General features: G+C 42.9%; 1 long non-coding RNA gene across 2 annotated transcripts in view; it reads right to left on the minus strand.

The window, feature by feature from the left end:
* Positions 1-962: 962 nt before the first annotated feature.
* LOC138373752 (uncharacterized) overlaps positions 963-23,639 on the minus strand; it is a 51,044-nt gene continuing 28,367 nt past the window's right edge. The window contains exon 4 of one of the 2 annotated variants that reach the window (XR_011231283.1): positions 963-2,261. This is a non-coding gene — a long non-coding RNA (uncharacterized lncRNA). Of the gene's footprint in view, positions 2,262-21,340; positions 21,673-23,639 lie in introns of those variants that run through there. The other variant, XR_011231284.1, reaches the window with a different exon arrangement.

Consider the following 23,639-nt stretch of genomic DNA (forward strand, 5'->3'; position numbering starts at 1 on the left):
AAAGGCAACTCCACTGTTAGTAGGAGGTAACTCACTTCCATCAACCGTCATTGATCCTAGATGGCCTCAATCACTTTACTCTGCCAAGGTGATCAGAGAAAAATACCACAGCCTTGTTTTAATTTTTGTTTCTTTGATTATCTGTGAGTATAGGTTGCATGTATTTTCTTTGGCTTATTGTGCATACATTTCTTTTGCATACTTGTTTCTTTTAAAATGCTCATCTCTTATTAGTGTTCAAAGTTCTAAATATAATATACAGGCTTATCCTTTGAAATAAATTTAGACAGCTCTTCCTTGATAGAGCTTTTTTTGACCCTGGGGTAATATTAGTAGTTGAAATTTGCATAGGGATTAGAAATGTCATGATCTGGGTATTCTTCCAAAGTAGGGGACCCGGGCTCAGGTATCTGTTTTACTCTTGAACATACAAGATCTCATTTAAATTTTGATGTGATAGATGAGGTAATTTATTTGATGGTGATAATTATTATACAATGTATATGTATATCAAGTCATCATGCTGTATACCTTGAATATATGCAGTCTTTATTTGGCAATTAAATATTTTTAAATTAAAAAAAAAACCGTTCACCATTGTCAAGGAAAAAGACCATAGGTTCACACTTTTGTTAACTGATTCATGCTATGGCTATCAGATATAATTTATTTTTCATTCTTCTTACTTTTAAATGATATTTAAAATTTTTGTTATCAGTCCGGTGATAAGAAAAGCTGTCATTCTATCTCACTTAAAGATTTTCTGGTCTGAAACACAAGACAGGATGAAAATCAGAATAGTAATCATTTCTTGACCTTTATCTAAACTTCATAAGTCTCAAATTACTTCCAGTCCTATTATCACAGTTGATTTAATATCAGTCTTATAATAATAGCAGCACATATTCTATTACTTTTTTAATAGAAAACATCAAAGTTTTGAGATGTGTGACTTTTCTAGAATCACCGTGAATAATAACAATAATATTTAAAATTCATTATGCTTCTTTTATGCAATAAAGCAGGTTGATCATGCTTTATCTCATTGAATTAGAACAGCCGTACTTTGCAGATGAGAAAAGTGAAGCTCAGAGAGGTGAAATGACCCCTCCAGAGACACACTGCAAGTAGATGGTGGAGTCCTGACTTCAACTCTGGCAGATTCTTGAACCTGATCAATTAAGCAGCATTGATTAACCCTACTGGAAAAGTGGCAAGTCATTATCAACTGCAGAACCAGAACCAAGGCCTAGGGACCAACACCAGATATAAACTTGGAACTTTACTCTTTGCCTAGTCTTAGCATAAGAGCATCTTAAAAGAGCTTCTCCAAGCAGTTCTAAGGCTCGGCCGGGGCTTGCTTATAACAGAGAGTGGATGAAAGTATAGCATGGTTCACTGGTCAGCCTTTTCTCAATTATAAGCAATTTTAACATTCCCTCAAATCTGTAATTATAGGATTGTTACACCCTCAATATAAAGGTTGCTGATTTTGAAGCACGCATACACAGAATTCTGACAATAACTGACCAAAAATTAAAAGATATGCCTTCAAAATGTTTAAAAACCTACTTCTTAATTTTTGCACAAGGAGATCTTCAAACATGATAAAGGTGGTTCTTAGCAGAGGAGATTTCAGGAAAAAGGTACTGCACATAAGTGCGTGGATGAAAACTGTCTTCTCTTTTAAGATCTGTTGCCTAAAACATCCATTTGTGTTATAAAAATAAATGCAGACATCACAGAGGAGCACTGGCAGCAAACTCTCCCATATTCAATGAATCCCGAAAACACTGTCCCCACTCCAAACCAGAGATTGAATTCTTGTCTTCCCACTCCCAAGGTTAGATGCTGGAGGTGCTGTTTTTTCTCTGTCTTTTTCTTTTTCTCTACTGCAAGGACAACACTTCACCTTACTGCTCATTGAGACTCGCCTCTGATTGAGATGTATTCCGGATAATACAGGCAAGTTCTTCCCGGAGGCAGTAGAGCACCCTAGATAGCCGCTCATAGTCCCTTAATTTTATTTAAAATTGGAGCTACAAGAATCTCAGAAGGAATTGAGATCCAACACCCCTTCCCCCTTTTGTCCAAACACATGAGGAAAGTGTGGTCCACAGAGGTTTAAAAACTTGCCCAAATCACACAGCTTGTTGCAGTGAAACCAAGGTTCCAACTCAGCTCTTAACTTGCTATTTCATTCTTCCACGGTAGCACTCTAACTGCCCAGCTTCAAGGCAGAGACTTCATACCACCACCATCTGGAAAAGAAGAGATGAAGGAGGTTGAGAGGTCAAGTCTTCTGAGACTTAGCTAGACAGAGAGGCAGCTCCCGGCCGCTTGATGTTGTCTTACCCTCACTTTGGTCTGCAGCTGCAGGTGTAAACACTTTCCAACTCTATCAGTTTAAGAACAAACAAGTCTTGGCTGGTGTAGAAAAGAGGCTCGTGGTCACCCAAGCACACCTTCAAGAAAATGACAAAAGCCACCTCAGGCAGGGCTCCATCCATAGGGCACCACAATGCATCTGAGGTCTCATGCTCAAAAGGAATATAACGGGGGCTGAGGTTGGGGGCAATTTCTGGGCATCTTTCCCAATAGCAAAATCAGGAGCAATTGGAAACAGGGTGGGGGAAGGGTGCATGCTTTTGTTATTTTTTTCCTCTCTTTTCAAGGGGTCAAAAGCCAACAATCTGACACTTGTAAAAGTGTCAGCCCCAAGGGGGAAGGCTCCTTGGACGGCATGATAGCTCTCCCAGCATGTATCAGAAACTGAGATTCAACACCACGCTTTCTTTCTCTTCCTTCCAACAGCCTCTGTTGCTCGTGGCAGATTTAATGGTGTGATTTACAGCACTGAGAGACCTTTGTCAGGGCCAGTAAAATGACAAACAATAAATATATGGAGCAGTATGTTAACAGCCTCCACACAATACCTTGTCAGTTACAGCTTGATAGTGATACATTTTAATTTTGTCTTTCATAAAAATCTTGGCATGTATGCCTCATTTGAACACAGGCTTCCAAGTCAAGTGTGTCATCCAAGCATGCAGTTTATCACCCTCTATATTTTCTGTCCTTTTCATTTAATGTCATTCCTATGGCAACAGACATCGCCCTGGAAATCATTTTCAAAACAGCTTATTTGTTGAAAGGGACTGGGTGAGGCTAAAATCTGTGTTTGGCTGGGAAGAATGTCAGAGTGTGAATATGGCTTAGTTACATTAATCATCTTCTTTGAGGACTCTGTGTAATCAGATACTTGAAGGAGGCGTATTGTGGGGTGGAATTTGACATCCCCACCCCACCCCCAGCTTTTTATGGTTTTGCATTTCATAAGGATAAAAATCAGGGAGGCAAACTTGCCGTTCACTGCATGGAAAGGGATCTACGCTTGTTTCTAACACGGCACAATATGTCTATTTTGGGGGTTGGGTAGATCGGTGGATTGCAACCCTGATAATACTGAGCTGCCTTTACTCCGAAGCTGATTATATGAACCCAGATTTATCCATTCAACATTTATGCAACACATCTTTAATGAGCATCTACTATGTAATAGGTATTGTACTGAGAAAATGGTGGTGGAAAAAAGTAAACAAAATCTCCGTTCCCGTGGAGCTTAGACTCTAGCCGGGAGGACAGATCTTAAATAAGCAAACTAGGACATTGCTGAAGCCGGGTTTTCTAGGAGCAGGGTCTGAGATGGGGGTTCTTGTGCAGGTGATCTACTGAAGATTCAATAAGTGAGTCTTACAGGGGAGCTGTATGTTGACGTGGACAGCAGAACAAGACCGGGGAAGAAGCCAAGTGAAGCTGAATCCAGCCTCAGTCTGATCCCAGTGGGAGCTCTGGAACATGAATGGCTCTACTGAACCGACCCGCCTTGGGACACTGCACTAGGGCTGGACTTCTGTGCTCACTAATCAGTCAGTCATTGGTCACGAGCTGCCTCATGGGAGAGGTATCTATCAACATGGCCTCCTAAGCATCCCTTAGTAAGGCGGCTCCTACTGACCGAGAGTAATACTTGGGCAAAGGGTGTAGATGTGATCCATTATCCCTCAAAGTCACACTGGCTGGGGAGGGGGCACACCAGCCAGGCAAGGGGGTCAGGGCACGTAGCTTCTACTGCATGCATAAACACATCTAGTATTTTAAGTTAGGAATAACGCTACGAATAAAATAAAGGAGGGCCATCTACAGCAGGTGGATACATCATGAAATGCTTCTCTGAAGAGATGACATCTGAACTGAGATCCGTCTGAGATGCAGATGACCCGTGGGTAGGTTTTTTCCAAGGGTGACCGGTTGAGGATATTAGAGGGAAAGAAAGAAAGCCCAGGTGGCTGAAGAGCCATGAGCAATGGATGAGGTGGCAGAGGATAAGCTCAAAGAGACAAGCTGGGGTCAGACCCTACAGGGTGTGGCAGCCCACGAGAAAGGGTTTGGATTTTATTCTAAGGTCTCTGGAGAACCAGCTACACTATCGAGCCAACAGTGTGGGTACTACTGAGCTATTAGGCTGTCAGGCTATCCGGTACTGTAATCTAGAAATTAAACAAGCAGCCCATAGTCAGCCCCTCCTAGCCCTACACCAGGTACTCTGAGAACCAAAAGTACTGAGTATATCTCATGCACACGGGTGATACCTATTTCATTGAGGAGCTGTGTCTTGCTAGGTGGAATGACTCACAAAGGAAACAGTGCTTACCCGAATGTGAATATCAGCTACACAACTGGCAGTCCCTGGCTTACGACAATACCTGGCTGTTGGCTCACACAGCAGCCCATGAAAGCTTTCTGAATTGGCATTGGGGGTGACCTGCAGTTTTAATGGAAATCCGAAGCCTTTTCACCATGTATTGTCTTATAGCTGGTATTTCAAAACCACGTTGTCCCCAGATTAAAACCTACGCATGTTCCCATAAAGGCAGCACTCTACACGGTGGGGAGCCCTGTGGGTCCTCACTGCCACACCATGGGCTGTGCAGCCTGAGCACGAGCGGGACACGGGAGCTTGGCAAAGCAGAACCACAGGCCCCGCCCCAGACCTATCGGATCAGAATCTGCATTTTAACAAGGTCCCCCGGGTGATTGGTGTGCCCATTAAAGATTGATAAGCTCTGTTGCAGAACATTGTTTCCACAGGAAAATGTGTCCTGAGGTCCAATAATTCACTTATTAACAAAACAAACACTTCTTGGAACATAAAACCAGGGAATAAGCTGGCTTATACCAAAAAAAAAAAAAAAAAAGAGTAAAAGAGTTAACTGCATAATATAATTAGAAAAGAACAAAACATGTCAATCCTTTCCACAGCACTGTTGTATGTGTGGATACCAGGAAGGTTCTTGGGAGTCCAAGATGATTCAGGAAAGACCCTGAATACAAAGAGATCTGAAGAAGGAAGGGGTGAAAAATGTAGCTCTGATGGATGTTTTCACAGCATTAGTCAAAGTGTGTCTTAAAATATTATTTCTAGGCTGGGTGCAGTGGCTCATGCCTGTAATCCTAGCACTCTGGGAGGCTGAGGCAGGAGGATCACTTGAGGCCAGGAGTCCAAGACCAGCCTCAGCAAGAATGAGACCCCATCTCTATAAAAAATAGAAAAATTAGCCAGGTGTGGTGGCACATGCCTGTAGTCCCAGCTACTCAGGAGGCTGAGGCAGGAGGATCGCTTGAGCCCAGGAGGTTGAGGTTGCTGTGAGCTGTGATAATGCCATTGCACTTTAGCTGGGGTGACAGAGTGAGATCTTGTCTCAAAAAGAGAAAAGAAAAAAAAAAAAAAGGAGAAAGGAAGAAAAAAGAAATTATTTCCAGGAGGCAAGACTTCCAGAATGGTGGAAATCCAAAAATCTGCTCCTCCATAACTGGCCTGTCAAAATCAGCTTCTTCAGAACTCTGGAAAATAATCAAAGACCTACAAGAATCCAGGAAGCATTTATTTAAAAAATATATATTAGTTCTACAAAATGCTGGTAGACATTTCCCCAGAGTATGCTGTGGTGAAACAAGAAACAACGGATTAAATAAAAGTTAAACTGGTTTCTCTTCTGCAGGATCTTTCAGAACCTTTAACAAACATACTAAATATTCACTGTATAGCACGTGATTTTCCCTAAAGTTAACTGACCACAGGTCTCTTTTGTTGTGAGATGGTCTATGAATCTAAGTCCTGAGAAATACACTTTTGTAAATACTAGGTGAGACTTTGAGGTTAGATCTGAGAAAAGATCAAAAGTTCTAGACACCAAAGAAGGAGTGAACATAGTATCAGCCATGCATAAGATGGTCCCCTGGAAGCCTAGATATTTTTCTAGAATGTGGTCAGAAAAGAACATAGTTAAGAAGTAAAGTGGTTGAGTGTTGGAGTCTCTGAAGGTGTTTAAACAGAGTGATTCAGAAGAAGAATTTCTTAAAAGGAGTTATACAAAGCACAAGCCATAAAATAAAAGGCTGATTAATTTGATGTCATTAAAGTTTACATTTCTGTAGAAGAAAAAATTATATAAAACCAAGGGAAAAGTTAAGCCACGGCCTATAAGAAGATATTTGAGGTGCATGTGATCAGCAAGGATTACTATCCAGAGTGTACAAAGGGCAAGGGGTATTGTCTGGGATAAGCAGAGGAGGAAACTTACAAGATCAGTAGATGTGTAAAATGAAGCTCAAGCTCCAACGTTATCAGGAATCAGGTACAAATCAAATCGAAATGATAAGAAATTTGATGAAGACTCTAATCTCTAACCATACCAAGTGCCAGTAAAGAAGTAGAGCGTGGCAACTCTCAGTACCCCACTGAGAGGGCTTTGTGAAGTGTTTTTACTCACAACAATTGTGCCACCAAATGTGTGTGGGTTTTCACATCAGCCAACGCACCAACTCTCTAGACACCAGCTGGGCATCCTACAGTTCAATTCAGCTCAGTTCTAACACTGCCCAGAGTCAGCGTCAGACTCCACAAGCTGAAGGGCTCAGTCCCCCAAGACTACCCTGACTTCAGACACCAATCGCAAGTATTGGGGACCCAGAGTACACACACTTCTGTCCAACTTGGCCTCAGAGCCAGAAGATGCCACAAGCCCCTCCCTTCAGGTTGAGTGATTTTCTACAGTGGCTCACAGTACAGAAGGAAACACTCCACTTACTATCACCAGTTATAAAGCGCGTAACTCAGGAACAGCCAGATGAAGGAGGTGCCCAGGGCGAGGTACGGGGGGGGGTGCACGGAGCATCCATGCCCCCTCCAGGTGCACCAGGCTCCCAACAGCTCCATGTGTTCACCAACCCTGAGCTCTGAGTCCCTTTATTTAGGGGTTTCTTTCGGAGATCCCATTAAGTATCCATTACCTAGGTGAGATTGATTAAATCATTGGCCATTGACGATTAACTCTTTCTCTAGCTCCTCTCTGCTCCCTGGAGTTTGCAGGTGGCGCTGAAAATTCTAACCCTCTAATCATGCTTAGCTCTTTCTGGAGACCAGCCCCCATCCTTTAACTATCTAAAGGCCCTCGGCCACCAGCCATCTCACTAGCACACAAAAGACACTGGTATCTCTCCACAGATTCCAAGAGTTTTAAGAACTCTGTGCCAGGAATGGGAGATGAAGACCAAGTATTTTTTTTTTATTATATCACAAGATGTAAACTGAAACAGGGTGAGTATCCGTTATCCAAAATGTTTGGGACCAGAAGTATTTCAGATGTTGGATTGTTGTGGATTTTGGAATATTTAGGTTAAACTTAACTGTTGGGCATCCCAAACCCAAAATCCACAATCTGAAATGCTCCTATGAGCATTTCCTTTGAGAGTCATGTCAGTGCTCAAAAAGTTTTGGATTTTGAGGCATTTGGTATTTTTGATTTTCAGATTTAGGATGCTCAATCTGTATAAACATTTTGGAGGGCAAATTGACAAAATTTAGAAAATTGGAGGATGTGCATATACCCTAGAGAAACTCCTACTTATATGCACAAGGAGATAAGAGTATTTGTTCCAGCATTGTTTGTGGAAACAACCCAAATGTCAATTAATGGAACAATGGATGAATATACTGTTGTATATTCATATAATGAAATATTATAGGTAGTTAAACAAATTAGGACTACATGTATCAAGATTGATAAATCCTTATAGAAGGAAACAGTATTATACTATTTATAATAAAGATGTTTAAAATGCAAAATTATATTTCATGCTGCTTATGGGATCTTTTACAGATGCTAAAAACGTGAAGACACGAGTGGAAATGATACATACAAATGCAGCATCATGGTGACGTCTAGAGAGGGGGAGAGCTGAGTGGCCTTGGGAGGGATACACGGGGGTTTCAGGATCTATAGCATTTCATTTCCTTACAAAACAAATATCTGAAGCAAATATTTAAAACAAAGTTTAAACTTGACCAAAATGCGTATGGATAAATAGGTGTTTGCCATATTACTCTTTCTTTTTTTTGTAAATAATTTCTCTTATAAGACAACTTTGAGCAAAGAAGCATTTTTTTTCTTCTTCTTCTTTTTTTAGACAGAGTCTCACTCTGTTGCCCAGGCTATAGTTCAGTGGCATCATGATAGCTCACTGCAGCCTCAAACTCCTGGGCTCAAGCGATCCTCCTACTTCAGCCTCCCAAGTAGCTGGGACTACAGGTGTGCACCACCGTTCCAGTAAATTTTTCTATTTTTTACAGAGATGGGGTCTCGCCCTTGCTCAGGCTGGTCTCAAACTCCAGAACTTAAGCGATCCTCCGACCTGGGCCTCCCAAAGTGCTAGGATTACATCCCTGAGCCACCACACCTGGCCTAAGATGTACTCTTGAATTAGGAATCACTTTTCATTCTTGAACTGCAGCAAGAAATGGCTGGAAGGCTGGAAGCAAAACTCCCTGGGTGATGTAAAGAAGGACTCCAAGGCGTGCGAGATTAGACCCAACCCCCGTGGGGGGCCACTGAGGCAAGGCGTGTGCTGGTCTGACTGAGGCACTGCTGCAGGGAGCGGAGGGCAGGGACGGAGCCATCGGATGCAGCATGGATGCCACATGCCCGAACTGCTGACTTCGGAGCCAGCTTAGGGAAAACAGAACAGGGTTCAAGAGCGTGTGTTGTATAGTCAGCAGCCCTGGATGTGAGTCCCCCATTTGTTGCTAGTTAAATGGCCTCACTTGTCCTCATTCCCTCCATCTGTTCTGTGCATGTGAACACAGTGTTTCTGTCACAAGATTGACATGAGGATTAAATGTAACAATCCCGTTAAAATACTTAATACCATGCCTAACATATAATAAGCCCATTATGAATGTTAGATATTACATTATAGTATCACTCAGGGCCCTGTCAAGAAAACTGAAACCACTCCAGCTATTTCAAACAGTGGGAATTTAATTTAAGCCAAGGGATTGGCTTTACAGGTAATGTAAGGTCTGGGAAAAAAGCACAGGGGAAGAGTGAAGCAGCCTAGAGATTAGCAACTAGCAAGAAGCTTCAGGACAAAGTAAAAGGAGGTTATATTGGTTTCCTTGGGATTCTTTAACAAATGACAACAAACTGGGTGGTTTAAAGCAACAGAAATTTATTCTTCCACAGTGCTGGAGGCTAGAAGTCCAAAATCAAGGTGTCAGCAGGGCTGGTGCCTTCAGATGTCCATGCCTCTCTCCTGGTTCTGGATGTGGCCAGCAATCCTTGGCATTGCTTCAGTCTCTGCCTCATCTTCCCATGGCCTTCTCCTTCTGAATCTCTGTCTTCTCCTCTTCTAGTGACACTGGTCATGATGGATCAGGGCCACCCTGCCCCGTTATGACATCATCTTAACTAATTGCATCTACAAAGACCCTATTTCCAAATAAGGTCACCTTCACAGGTATGGAGGGGTTAGGACTTGAACATATCATTCTGATTCAACCCACAACAGATAAGTTCTCAGTGAGAAGCCAAGGCCATCCAGGCTGGGCTACCATGTTGGCTGATTCTGTCTAGTGGCATCTGGAACCCGGGAGGGAAGGACAGCAGGGGGACAGCTGCAACCACAGATTCTTCTGCCCAGCCACTGCCATCGTTGCCACCAGAGGCAGAGAGAAAAAAGGAGGAAATACCCCTTTTCCCTTTTTCCTGCCCTTCAATCTCCCACCAGTGTCTCCTACTGGCCAGAAGAGGCAGAAAGCAGTTGACAAGAGAGCCTGGAAAACTGACTCTACAAACAGCTGGTCCCTTCCCCCAGGGCCCAGGGATAGGCAATGTCCACCTGCAGCTGCTGTGAGCCCGCCAAGGCCTGCGTGGAGCCCCAGTCACCCCAGCTAGAGCACAAGTAGGGCTGGGAGGACTTTGAAATGGTAACAGGAAAATATCCAGTAAGAGAGAATAAGAAACATGATCTCTGCCCACAGAGATGTTGGACTGGTCGGGGAGAGAGATATTAAATAAAAACAATTTTAAACTTAAATAGGTATGGTGGGAAAAAAAATAGAGTGAAGGAAAATAGTCATGACATCAAAGTGAAACTGGGCTCCCGAGAAGGCTCCTGGAGGAAGTGACATTCAACCGAGGGTTACGCAGGGGCGTGGGCATAGGCTGCTTGGATCTGACCCGTCGTCCCCTTCTGTGTGATGCCAGAAGGGTGACTGTGGGAAGTCACATGGCACAACCTAGGCCAGACTCTTTTCCCCTGGAAGTTAAGTTTAAGTCAGCGCATAGGAACAGCTTGTAGTAGACACTGGGCTATTTCATGGCAACGCCCCAGAGCTGGCCAAGAAGCTACGGCAGATTATACTTTCCAAAGACTGCTCCAGTAATACCTCCCATACCACCTGTTCTTCTTGCAGTGTGACTTTGACTCTGTTGCTATTGAGACTGCGCTCTGTGCTTCCTCCCCTTGAATCCGAGCGTCTTTATGATCGTGGTGGAAATGATGCTCTGTGACTTCTGAGGCCAACTCATAAAAGGCAATACGCTATCCATCCAGTTCCCTGGGGATGCTCATTCTCGGAACCCAGCCACCATGGAACCTAGCTGCCCACGTTCCATGACCCTCTGGGTCCCTGGCTCATAGCAGTGAGGCCAGTACAAGCTTCACCATACTGTGCAGAAGTCTGAGCACCGGGGAGGAACCGAGGCTGCCGGCTCCAACTCCATCCGAGCTCCCAGTGGGTGACCAGCACCAACTCGCCAGCCCTGTGCGTGAGCCAGACTGAAGCCCCTCCAGCCTCAGTCAGGCCACGCCAGCTGATGCCACATGGAACTGATACTTGTTCCCTCTGATCCCTGCCCACATTGAAGATTCATAAACAAAATAAATGATTGATGTTGCTTTACACCATGGAATTCAGGGGCAGTCCGCTCCCAGCGATAGTGCAATAGCAACCCTGATTCTCTTTTTCCCTATGATCCAGCTGTTCAGTTCTTTTTATTTCTATAAACTGTTTGGTATCCTATTGGTCAATTCATTCTCATCTAAATCAACCAAAGTTTGTTCCTTTTCCTTGTAACCAAAGAACCTTGACATATAACCTGGGCAAAGGACAGGAAGAGACACATTAGACTGAAAGGCAACCATGAACCTAAAGACTCTCGTTCGGGAAAGAGCCTGCAACCTTAAAAGAAATGAGAAGCGTTAGTGAGGCTGGCGCACAGGGGATGAAGGGACCACACCTCAAGGCGGGTTAGAGAGGGAGGGAAATTGGTACTGATTACGTCCCAATCCAGTGTAAGTTCTTAATGCATAATGGCTCATTCCTCTGCACTGCAGTAAGAGGAGGCAAGCACATTACCAAGCACACGCCCACCCTCATTTCAGGGAACATGAAATCAAGGCTCAGGGATCCCTATTTGACGCTGGCCTGGAACCTGACCAAGCTCTATCTTTCTCCAAAGCCCGTGTTCCTAACACCTTTGCAGCCTGGCCCCGCAGACAATTGGTGACTTAGAGAAAAGAGTAAGAAATTAAGAGGAAGAAATGCATAGCTGAATAAATAGCCTAATTGGAAAGACCCAGTAATAGTATAAAGCCATAAGCTTCAGATCGTCAAAAAAAAAAAAAAAAAAAAAAAAGAGAGAGCAAAACATAGAATGTGACAGTCATTAAGGCACGGGACAAAGAATGGCTTTGGAATCACATGGCTGTACTCCCCTCAGAATCCATTTTCTCATTTCTAAAATGGGGGTGATAATACCCAAGTCTCTGTCGTAAGGTTTGAAGATGATATTGTAAACAGGATAGCAGGTAGTAGATATTAAAATATCACAAATAATCCTGGCTCTAAAAAATAATTGTAGTAACACCTAAGAGTGCATAGATAGAGACCCAAAAAAGTAAGGGGAAAGAGAAAGTAAAAACTAACAGGAAACAAGGTAAAATGCGAGAAAAGAACAAAAGAAAGAAGAAATTACAGGAGAGGCAAGAACAAAGAAAATCATGTCTCACGCTGAATGATTTTCAGGTCTCCTTGCAGAGAGCTAGTCTGCAGCCTGAAGCAGCTCCTGCCGCCACCGCCCCTGCGCAGGAGGTGCCAGCCACGTGAAGTCGAGCCCTGTGATCTTGCAAACGATCAGATGTTCGGGCTCAGAGGTGAGGAGCATCTGACACTTCCATGAAACCAGCTCCCAAACCACCCCATGCTCCCTTTGCAAAGGCAACAGCAGCCAGACCACCCGAAGTGAATCTTCTCAGTCCCCTAACCTCATCAGGTGCCACCGAACTCAGCTCCCTGAAATGCTTGGTCACCTTGGGGCTCAGTCTGCTAGGGCACCCATGCCAACTCTGGGACACTCATTAGAGAGGGAGCTGCAGAAGGGATTGGGCGAGAAAATGGAAGGATGCCAGCCAGGGGCAGGGAGCAGAGTGGCCGAACTCGGCCGTCAAAACCAAGTTTCCATTTCAACCCAGCAACTGATGAAAGGAGCTTGTTTCCAAACCATGTCGCCCACGAATGTGGCCAATAACAGGTGAAAGGAATTACGGCAGCTTTCCAAAGTCATCTCCAGTGTGGCCAGCATTGCCGGCAATCTTGCATGGGAAGTTTCTAGGCAAGGAAGAAAAGTAGATCAAAGGGAATTTCGTAAATGGGAAATGCATCTGCGTTGAGATGATGCAGAAGAGAGACAGCTCAAGAGAAACTTCCCTCTTTGTTTCCGTGCCACCATCCTATCCTTGGTGGCCTTACTGAAAGTCCCCACCCTCCTGCCCTCGGGCTCACCATACCCACACCAGGGAGGGGCAGCTTTCTACGAAGAAAATCGAGGTTGCCATGTTTGGCATATTAATTCAGAGCATATGGTCAAAAATATTGTTTGCTATGGCTTGTGGGCTTATGATATTTAATTTAAAATAGGTTTTCCTAAATAAAAAGAGACTGTGTACAGATGGCCATTAAAAGCAAACCGTTTTGCTGCTCGGCATTGTTAAAATATAGTGTTTTTAAAGTATTTTACAGCACCTTGGCCCTTTGGCAAGAAGGGCATGTTTAGTGAAGATGGAAGTTTGGCGCGGTGACAAGGTGGTTGGATGCGATCGTCACGAGCCCTACCCCGAGGGCCATTTTTATTTCCATAAGTTTGATTGTCTTTTGCAGAGAAATTTTTCCTTCTTGCATCCTAAAGTTTTATTCATTCAGATGCGAGAAAGCACGACGCTTGAGAGCAACCGGCCAAGAGTGATGGCAGCAAATGCTTTATGATGTCATTTCTCGTTAAATACGAACAGAGTGTTTCCACAGCAAACATCTAGCAAGCACAAGGCCAGGTGTTTTCCTATTTTCCATTTCTCTTTTTAGTGTTAGTGAAACGTGGTGGGGTTTTCAGTCTCTTTCTCTCTCTCTTTTTTCTTTTCTTTTTCTTTTTCTGTCCTCTCTTAATAATCAGATGAGATCAAGAACCACTGCAGAAAGGGTGGCCTGATATTTTCAAGGCTTTGAGGTCGATGTGTAAGTAAAATACGACCATTCCATCCAGAGAGCGTGAGCAGCGGCTGCCGTGCTTTGGTAATGGAGGTTAGAATGCTTACAAAACAATAGTAACTTCCTATCCATCTCGCTGCAGACCATACCTCCAATGATGGCCATCCAACTTGTTTTGTACAGCCGAATCGTTCTCAAATTCAGAAGACGGAACCCAGCAAGCAGAGCTCACCAAGACACTTAAATGTGAAACTGCGACAGCAAGCGACTAGGAGAGGAATGGGCAGTGTTAACTTACAGCTACTGCTCAGAGCGAGAACATTCTGAAAGCCCTGCTTACATCTTCCTTCCTCCCCTCGCTACCTACGGGCAAAAGGCAGTATTCTCAGCCGGAGTGTGATCGGAAGAGAGTACATACCTCAGGGTCAAATCTTTTGAGTTGGTTTTTATGATGCAATGTCAGCCGCTAAAGACTTTTGTTAGAAAAGCTGATACTTGAGAAATGGTTTTGTATTAGTTCAGGATAGAAAAGAAAGCCGATAGCAGTTTCTAGATTGTCAGTAATCCTTTCTTACGAGTGGCCACAGAGAAATGGCCCACTTCCTGATCAGGGCTCAGAGAAACGTGGAGGTACAAAAACAATTGTTCCAAATGCACTCCCGTCTGTAATTAGGAATGCACCAACCATGGCATAGTTTGTTTTTCTAGTTCAGTAACCTTTAACAACACTTGTAATCAGTTGGGTTTTAAAAAGCGGGAGGGAAGGGGCTGGGAAAGAGTTACCTTACACTTAGCCCATGCGGAGCTCCCAGAGAATGTTCACTGCCCGGCACACCTTGCTGTTCTTCTTTGTTTGCACGGATATAAACAGAGCTTAGGTGAACACACAGAAAGAGCCTGCAATCCCATGGGGTAACTTTATAGGGGAAGCTGTCTTCTTTGTCCCTGGAGTGAGGGATTGGGTTTGCAGGTGGCTAGGGAACTGCAACCCTGCATTTGGGGAACTTTTGGGGACAGATATTTACCTGATCTGCACCTGAATATCAGTTGCTCAGATGAACATAAGCTTGCTAGAGCTTGAAAGAGTCAGAATGTGTACCTGGCAGAATTAACTAAACTGGAAGACACTTTTGCTGAGGCAGGCAAGACCCCCTACCGAGGCCCAAGCAATTCAACTTCAGAAAATTCTTCCAAGGGGTTATCAATTAGCACATGCTGGGGTGAGCAGGAAGGTAAATATTGATTTATAAAGTCCCTATCTCAGTGGTCTGTCTTTGAATGAGCTCATGGAGAATGACCCCTTTTAACCAAGAATTAAAATTAAAGGAAAAAGGCTGTAAGGTTTTTTCCTTATTAAAATGAATGTTTCTTCTGTACATAAAAACAGTACATGTTCATTACAGACAAATTAGGGAATATTACCAGTAAAAATTGAAAAATAAAAAGCACCCATAATCTCAGTGTTCAGCATTAGCTATTGTTAACCATGGCATATATAATATTTCAAACTTGAAAAATAAATGTACGATTTTTAACACAAATCAAGGCATAGTGTGCATACTATTTTATAAGGCACTTTTGTCGCTTTTGAGTCTTTATTGTGGCCATTGTAAGAAATTGATAAATTTGCATCTACGTCATTTTAATGAGGTCTAGTATTATATGTCATGGATGTACAAAAGCTTAATTGGTCAATCCTTTGTTTTTGGACATTCAGACGGCTTCCAGCTTTTTTGTGTGTTGAAAACTGCTTCGGTAAACCACCTTCTGGGTAAATATTTATGCTAAAGCGTCAGTGTTGTTGCTGTTGTTCGAACAGAATAACTTGGAGACGCTTTAGAAAATTTTCTGAGAACCAAGATGAAGGTAGGAGACCGACATGAGCTCAAATGCGAAGTGGGCTTCTAACTACCTCTGAATAGAAGACGCGAATCGAGTTGTCTAATAGGTGTGACTGAAATAGTAAAATAGGCAATGTTGAGAGAAATTCTGTAAAAATACCAGGTATTTAACCAAATTGTACAGGGCTGCCAATGACCTGTTAGATATCTGCCATCTCTAATTTCTAAGCCTGCTATTCTAGGAGCCTCTGTTATTGTAACACATAAATGCATGTGGCATCTTCCTGGGTCATTTGAACCAAGTACTGTAATTCTTTAAACTCAGTAGCCTGTTTTAGAGATTATAAAAAAAAAAAATCCTGGTTCAAATGGTGATATGGAACCGGGGGAGATGTCAAAATGACAGTGGTGAGAGGCAAAATGCTAGGACAGATCAGGCCCAAAGTTGTCCTTAGTGAACTGAAAGTATATGATTTGATAAAAATAATCTTAAACTCTGCTTTCAACAGAGGTGTTCCGAGCAGGCATGGACAACGGTGAAGAAACTCAGTAGACAGCCTCGTGTATGGGGGGCGAATCTCCTCCTCCCCCAAGTCCGTGTAGGAGAGACTCGGGGAGGTGATCTGACAGCTCCCCTAAGAGTAGCCTCACAATCCTTCTCCACCAGGGGCTCCGGCCAGCCAGGGTCAACCTGGTAACTGCTCTTGGCGTGGTACTTGGTCTTCATCGCCTGCCCAGTGGCTCCCTTATCACAAACGGGACGTGAGGGAGGGAGGGGAGGGGAAGTGAGAAATTGATGCCTGGATTGATCAGAAAAGAGGCAGAAGGACAGTCTGCTGGAAACGCTTGGAGTCTGCCCTGGTGGCGCAACCCCAGGGAGGCCTGTTTTTCTCTATAATGTTGGATTACAATCCACAGACTTTCCTGATGTGTCTGATCACAGCTTGCCCACTAGTTAGGGGATTCCTGGGAAAAACCACCTCATGGCACATTGTAAGCCCTCATTTCTATGTATGGATCCTTCGATTATTCAACATGTATTGAGCGTCTTTTGTGCTAACGTTTTCTCCACGCAAGAGGAGGCTGAGACAAAAGCTTGTATACAGCTAATTTGTTATGGGACGTGAGCTCAGGGAACTTCAGGGAGGGACTGGAAAGAGTGACACATGGAAAGAAGGAACATGGATGTGAGCATGTCTTAAAAGGATGTCACTAGTGCGAGCCTCTGAGGAACTTCTAGAATATTCTTCAGCCTTGTCTGCTTGAGGGACTCAGAACTGGAAAAGGAAGTATTTATTCATATCCCCATCCCCCCAACAGGTCAAGGATTGCCCCAAGGGACGGTAAGTCTCTTGCACCCGTGGGAGTGGCAGCCACCTAGGTTCCTGCAGGCAGCCCTGAGGCAGGAAGTTAAGAGAGACACAGTGCGGCCCCCCTCCCCTGTGGTGCTGGGCCACAGCGAAGTCGGATCACAGTCCTGCACGTCAGGCTGCTGCAGGTGTGGCTTGAGCGAAAGAGAATGTCCAAGAGAATGTAAGGGGTTGCCGCAAGAAGAATCAGATATGCTACCTTTGTATGAGCCACAGCTAGTCACAAGCACAACAAGGAATTGGCAAGGAGCCCTTGTGAAAGCCACCAGCTGAGGAGGGACTCACTCTCGGGAGCACTCACCGCTGTAAAGGCAGGACATGCCGCTGTTGCCACTGCTCGGCCCAGCACCCATGATGGCGCATTGCTGGGCCTGACTGGGGGCTCCAAGAGAAGCCTAGTGCCAGGCCGATTCCTCCAGGAGACCCCGAGATTTTAGGGCTGAGCCACTGTAAGCCCAGCTTTGGTGAATGGTCCCCTAAGCTTCAGCCACATGCTGAGACAGAGTTACAAGCCTCTTCTACAGACACAGAAGATGGAGAGGGACTGGGACGTGTCAAACTATGTGCACTCAATACTCTGCACCAGGTACCAACTCAGAAGAGGAAAGCTCGGCTCCTGCCATCCAAAAGCATCAGCTGCAAGTAGAGAGAGCCTTGTTCTAGAAGAAAAGTTCTTCCTACCTTACAGTCTGCAAATAGTCTTCAGATAAAAGTCCATCCACAGACATGACTTATTGGGCCCAATCATTTTTGTAAATTTCCAAAATCTGATGTCAATTTTAGAATGTGGATGATCACATGTAAAAATTCAGATTACTATTTTCCCCTTCAACATAAAATAAAATATTCCAGCATGGGGCAGAGCCAACTGAAGCTGAGCAGTTGGCCGCCCTCTATTTTTTGTTTTATCTTAGTTTTTTAGAGGTGGGGTTTCACTATGTTTCCCAGGCTGGTCTCAAACTCCTAGGCTCAAGCTATCCTCCTGCCTCAGCCTCCCGAGTAGCTGAGGTTATAGGCTCACATGGCACCACCGTGTCCGGTGTCACCCTCTTCAGAAAGGACCTGGCCGGACTCGGTGGCTCACGCCTGTAATCCTAGCACTCTGGGAGGCCGAGGCGGGTGGATCGCTCGAGGTCAGGAGTTCAAGACCAGCCTGAGCAAGAGCGAGACCCCGTCTCTACTAAAAATAGAAAGAAATTATATGGACAACTAAAAATATATATAGAAAAAATTAGCCGGGCATGGTGGTGCATGCCTGTAGTCCCAGCTACTCGGGAGGCTGAGGCAGTAGGATCGCTTAAGCCCAGGAGTTTGAGGTTGCTGTGAGCTAGACTGACGCCATGGCACTCACTCTAGCCCGGGCAACAGAGTGAGACTCTGTCTCAAAAAAAAAAAAAAAAAAAAAAAGAAAGGACCTGTACCCTCAGGTTCACTGCGGTCCCCACCACTTCCTGTCCACCATATATATTTCCATCGTCCCCATTACCTAGCTGGCCCCTGAGGGTTGTAGAGCTTATGACCTCTACTATAATTCCAATTTATCATTTGATTTATTTAAACATGATATTTTCCAAATGTTTAAATAAACAGTAGAAATTTAAGTGATTTCTAATAATTAATTGCCTGGTTCCATGCTCTGAGATGCAGTCATACTCCGCAGATACCACTACAATCAGACTTAGAGTTAATTCCCCCGCCTCTAACTGGCAGTGAGGCATTGAAGAGCCACTTAACTTCTCTGGGCCTCAAAGAGTCTTATGGCTCCTCTTATGGTATAATAGTCATTCTCTATCTTCCAGGCCCTACTTCCTGGCCCCCCATGATTGGGAGAGACAACATGACTACTTATGGCCAACAAATTGTGGGTAGAAATGACATGTGTCACTTCTGGGATAAAGGTTTAATTGTAGGTGTGTGATGTCTCTCTCCTGCTGTCACAGTAACCAGCAACATTCAAGATGGCAATTGCTTCATCAGCCTGGTCCAGGGGCACAAGGATGAGAAGAGCCGTCTGTCGACCCATAACGAGCACGCACCCTGAGTGAGAATTAAATCTTTGTTGTCTTAAGTCAAAGGCCAGATAGTAAATATTTTAGGTTTTGTAAGGCATATCTCTTTCACATATTATTCTACTTTTCTAAAAATTACCCTTACAAAATTAAACTCATCCTTAGTTTATAAAATATTAATAGGTTTGTCCATGCCAAAATAGGTTACAGGCCAAATTTGCCCCTGGAATGTAGTTGGCTGACTCTTTTTAAGCAACTGATATTTTGGGACTGTTTGTTACTGTATCCTATCCTGACTGATGCACATGGACTTCATACAAGGGAAGTGTATTCAATGAATGCCAGAACTTCCAAAACAGTACCTACATGTTAATGTGATGCTTTTCAAGTTACTGCCGAATTATCTCCTTCTCTTTTCTTTATTCTTCTCAAACTTCCTAACCCCCCACGTAATCCAAGTACTACTTTATAACAACAGCACAAAATAACCATGCCCACAAAACTACTGCTGTCCTCTTTATGAGATTGCATCTAATCTTTTCCTGTGTGATGATAAAGAGATATAGATTCGGTTATAAATGCAGATACAGATATATGAAGAGATTTGTACCCTGTCTTTTTTCCACTGAATATTATCTTTTTCTCTTATAAATTATTTCAAATATGATTTAAAAAATTGAACATCATTAAATTAAATATTTTATCTTATTTGTGGACATATAAATTGCTTCCAATGATACTTTATCATTTATTCATTAACAAATATTAATTGAATGCCTCGTATGTACCAGGTTCTATTCTAAGGGCTGGGGACAAAGCCAAGACAGACAAAAGCCTCTGCCTTCTGGGACTTACATTCTACAGAGGGAGATACACAAACAACTTAGAAGGAAATATCATACGTTATAATTTCAGATGGCACTATGTGCTGTGAAGGAAAGTAAAGCAGGTAAGGGGAGAGAGAATGGGTAAGTAGCATTTCAGATAGGGTATTAGGGACAGTGTCTCTGAGTAAGTGACACTGAAGAATGGGAAGGAAGAAGCCTCACGGTCTGATGGAACAGCAAGTGCACTGGAGGGGAGGCTGCGACAAGTTTGGCCTGGCCTGGACCCAAAGGTCCAGTGCGACTGCAGCCAGGTGAATAAGGAGAAAGGAGGTAGAAGATGAGTGACGCCAGGTGACAAAGGGCACTGTAGACCACAGGAAGTGTGCGTGGCATGGGAAGACATTGGCCAATTCGCAAGCAGCGAAGTGAGTAACATCATCTGATTCAGCTTAAAAAACAAAACCCAAAGCACCACTCTGGCTGCTGAGTGGAGAACAGACCACAGGAAGGGGCAGAATTAACAGTGGGCAGTGGAAGCGTAGAAGGTGGAGAGGAGCCAGTGGGTGATGGTGCGAGTCCATGCGACAGGCAAGGGCTTTCCTGTGGGGCAGCAGTTTCCCAGCATTTACCTCTTGTTCACCCTGAAAGGACTTGGAAAAATTATGAGCTTCCTCCCACATTTTTAAGTTGACATCTAAAATTTGTCAACCTAAGTTTAAGTAGTTACAAAAATGTAATTTCTGCTTATTGTAAATGTTGGCATTTTAAAGTAAAACTCTTTTCAATGTATTTAATTGAATCTAAATACCATAACTTATCAAATACCATTTAACGCCTGTGTTCATTTTAAAAAGACATTAACATGCTCTTCCATGACAGTCAATTTTTCAATTCTTTTTTTATCTTTTAATTCGTATTTTCGTTCTGCTTTCCATTAGATTTTCCACACATATTTTTATCTTAATGTAATATATGTTAATGTTTGAAGGTCTTTTATTGGTTATCCTGGCATAATTCTGCACATCAAAAATATGTGCAAAAATTGGAATTTGTTTTTTTTTTAATTCCTGTGGCTATAAACCTCTAACTACTAATTGTTTCTGATTGAATTATAATCATAATCACTAACACACAATTGATCGAAATAACATGAACACATTACAAATGCTACTGAATAATGATTAGGCATAAAAAATAGCTTTATTAGAAATGAATCTCTTCAGAAGGTTTATGGGGCTTTTTTCCCGTTGGATGGTTTTTACTTACTGCCAGAATGAGCCAGGGCTTAGCATCAATTCTATCTCTATTTTTACTTTTCTATGTAAGTGCTACTGAGAAAACTTATTCACAAAAATACGTAAATAGAAATGAAAGGAGTTTTTTGTGGTAAGATTTGCCAATATTTTGAAGTCCAAGTTATATGCCAAAATATGATGAGATAATTTATTTTCAGAGTATGTTCTACTGATGTATCAGTTCATTCAGTTCTTCCTTCAGCTCTGCTGAATGAGAGGAATTGGAAATGACCTGACTCGCCAAATGATGTCTCTCAGTCTTTAGATGTGTTCCTTTTTATTCCTTTCCCCAAGAAGTGGGGTTTTCCACTGCCAGGCAAGGTGCCAGGGTCACCTCCGGAATGGATGCTGGGAAAGCTTTTCTGCCTTGAAGGGTGAAAGCCAAGGTGTGAGAGGAGAAGGGCATCAGGGCTGGCAGTGACCTCTGCATCCTTCTTAGGCAGCTCTGCCGGGGGAAAGAGAAGAGGGAGGCTGAACATCTGGAGACTGATTGCCTAAATTAGTTGTTTCTCCTACCCCTGGGAAAACTTTCATGTAACTCCAAACTCTAGTTTTAAATCCACCAGTCTATGGTTTTACCAAAGCCAGTGGTGAGAAATACCTACAATTAGGGTGAATATTAAAGGCTGAGGCACAAGACTTGGTGATGGAGAGGATGTGGGGTGTGAATAAGAAGGAATCCAATATGGCACCCAAGCATAGCAGGATCAGAGGTGAGTACAAGGGGGTTGGTGAGGCAATAACAAATAAACCTTTAATCTCAGTGGCTTATGAAATCAGTGTTTATTTCTTATTTAGGCAAAGCCTGTTGTGGGTTAGAGCTGACTCTGGGATCCAGGGTTTCTCCATTGTGTGATACCATCATCTCAATATATGGCTTCCAAGGTCACTGCAAATGGAAAAGAGAGAGCTCTCCAGGTTGGAACTTGTCCTGGAAATGACCCAGGTAGCTTTTGCTTACAGTTCATTGGTCAGAGATGGTCACCTAATCCAAAGCCAACTACAGAAGAGGCTGACATAGAGGACCCACACGGTCATCTGTGAGTGCTGTAGGCCCCAGTGTCACATGGAACCAGATGAACAGTGTTTCTGATTGGGGAGACAGTATTGTATAGGTTAATTGCAAACCAGAGTTTTGGGGAAAAACCTAATGGTTTCTATCTAGAAGAATAAATGAGCAAGACTAGTGGAGAAAAATATGAAACATAAGACCAATGAGAAGGGAATTGCCCTACAAAATATAGAAATGCATTAAAAATATAAAATAATTTAAATAAGCAATTTCAAAGGAACAAAAGAGAAAACCCTGATACAGACCTTAGTATATATAAATTTTCAATGTATGATGACAAGCAGCCTTGTAGGACACTGGTACCCCTCTCTGGACCATTGCTAAAATAAATTACATGTGAATTAAGGAGCTGAATGGAAAACTAAATACTAGGTTCAAAAAATGATCCTGAGATCATTTAAATAATCATCTAGATAATGATCATATAAATTGTTTCAAAATGGGCGAGGAATTCCTGAACATAAAAACAACCCAAGAAATCATAAAAGACAAGACTAATATTAATACATCTGAGAACAAATATGTCTGAGGGTTTTTATTTTTTTAATTTTTTTCTCAATAAACAATAAAAATAAAATTACAAGGCAACAAACACACTGGAAAGGATATTGAAATAACTGCCAAAGGGTTAGTAGCCTTCATTTAAAGAACTCTTGCAAAACTGTGATGCCACTTCCATGCCAATTTTCCTTTTTTTTTTTTGAGACAGAGTCTCACTCTGTTGCCCAGGCTAGAGTGTGTGCTGTGGCGTCAGCCTAGCTCACAGCAACCTCAAACCCCAAACTCCTGAGCTCAAGGGATCCTCCTGTCTCAGCCTCCCGAGTAGCTGGGACTACAGGCATGCACCACCATGCCCGGCTAATTTTTTCTATATATATATTTTTAGCTGTCCATATAATTTCTTTCTATTTTTAGTAGAGATTGGGTCTTGCTCTTGCTCAGGCTGGTCTTGAACTCCTGAGCTCAAACGATCCGCCCACCTCGGCCTCCCAGAGTGCTAGGATTACAGGCGTGAGCCACTGCGCCCGGCCTCATGCCAATTTTCAATGGCAAAAGATAATTCATACTAAAAATGCAAATAACTAAGAAAAAAAGGACATGCAATTAAAATAATATTTTTGCCCCCCAAATTTGCAGATATTTGAAAGTGTTAGGAGTCAATGCTGGCAAGCTTTTATAAAATAGAAAAGTGGATTTTTAAAATATAGTAAATTTTTTAAAAAGGTATTTTAAGCATCTACTAAATATCAAGTTTTCTAGGAATATTTAAGTAAACCGAACTATTTATCATAATATGATATTCAATAGTAATCCAGAATAAAAAGACTTTATATTGTATA

Source organism: Eulemur rufifrons, chromosome 23, assembly GCF_041146395.1.
Source record: "Eulemur rufifrons isolate Redbay chromosome 23, OSU_ERuf_1, whole genome shotgun sequence".
Taxonomy (NCBI): domain Eukaryota; kingdom Metazoa; phylum Chordata; class Mammalia; order Primates; family Lemuridae; genus Eulemur; species Eulemur rufifrons.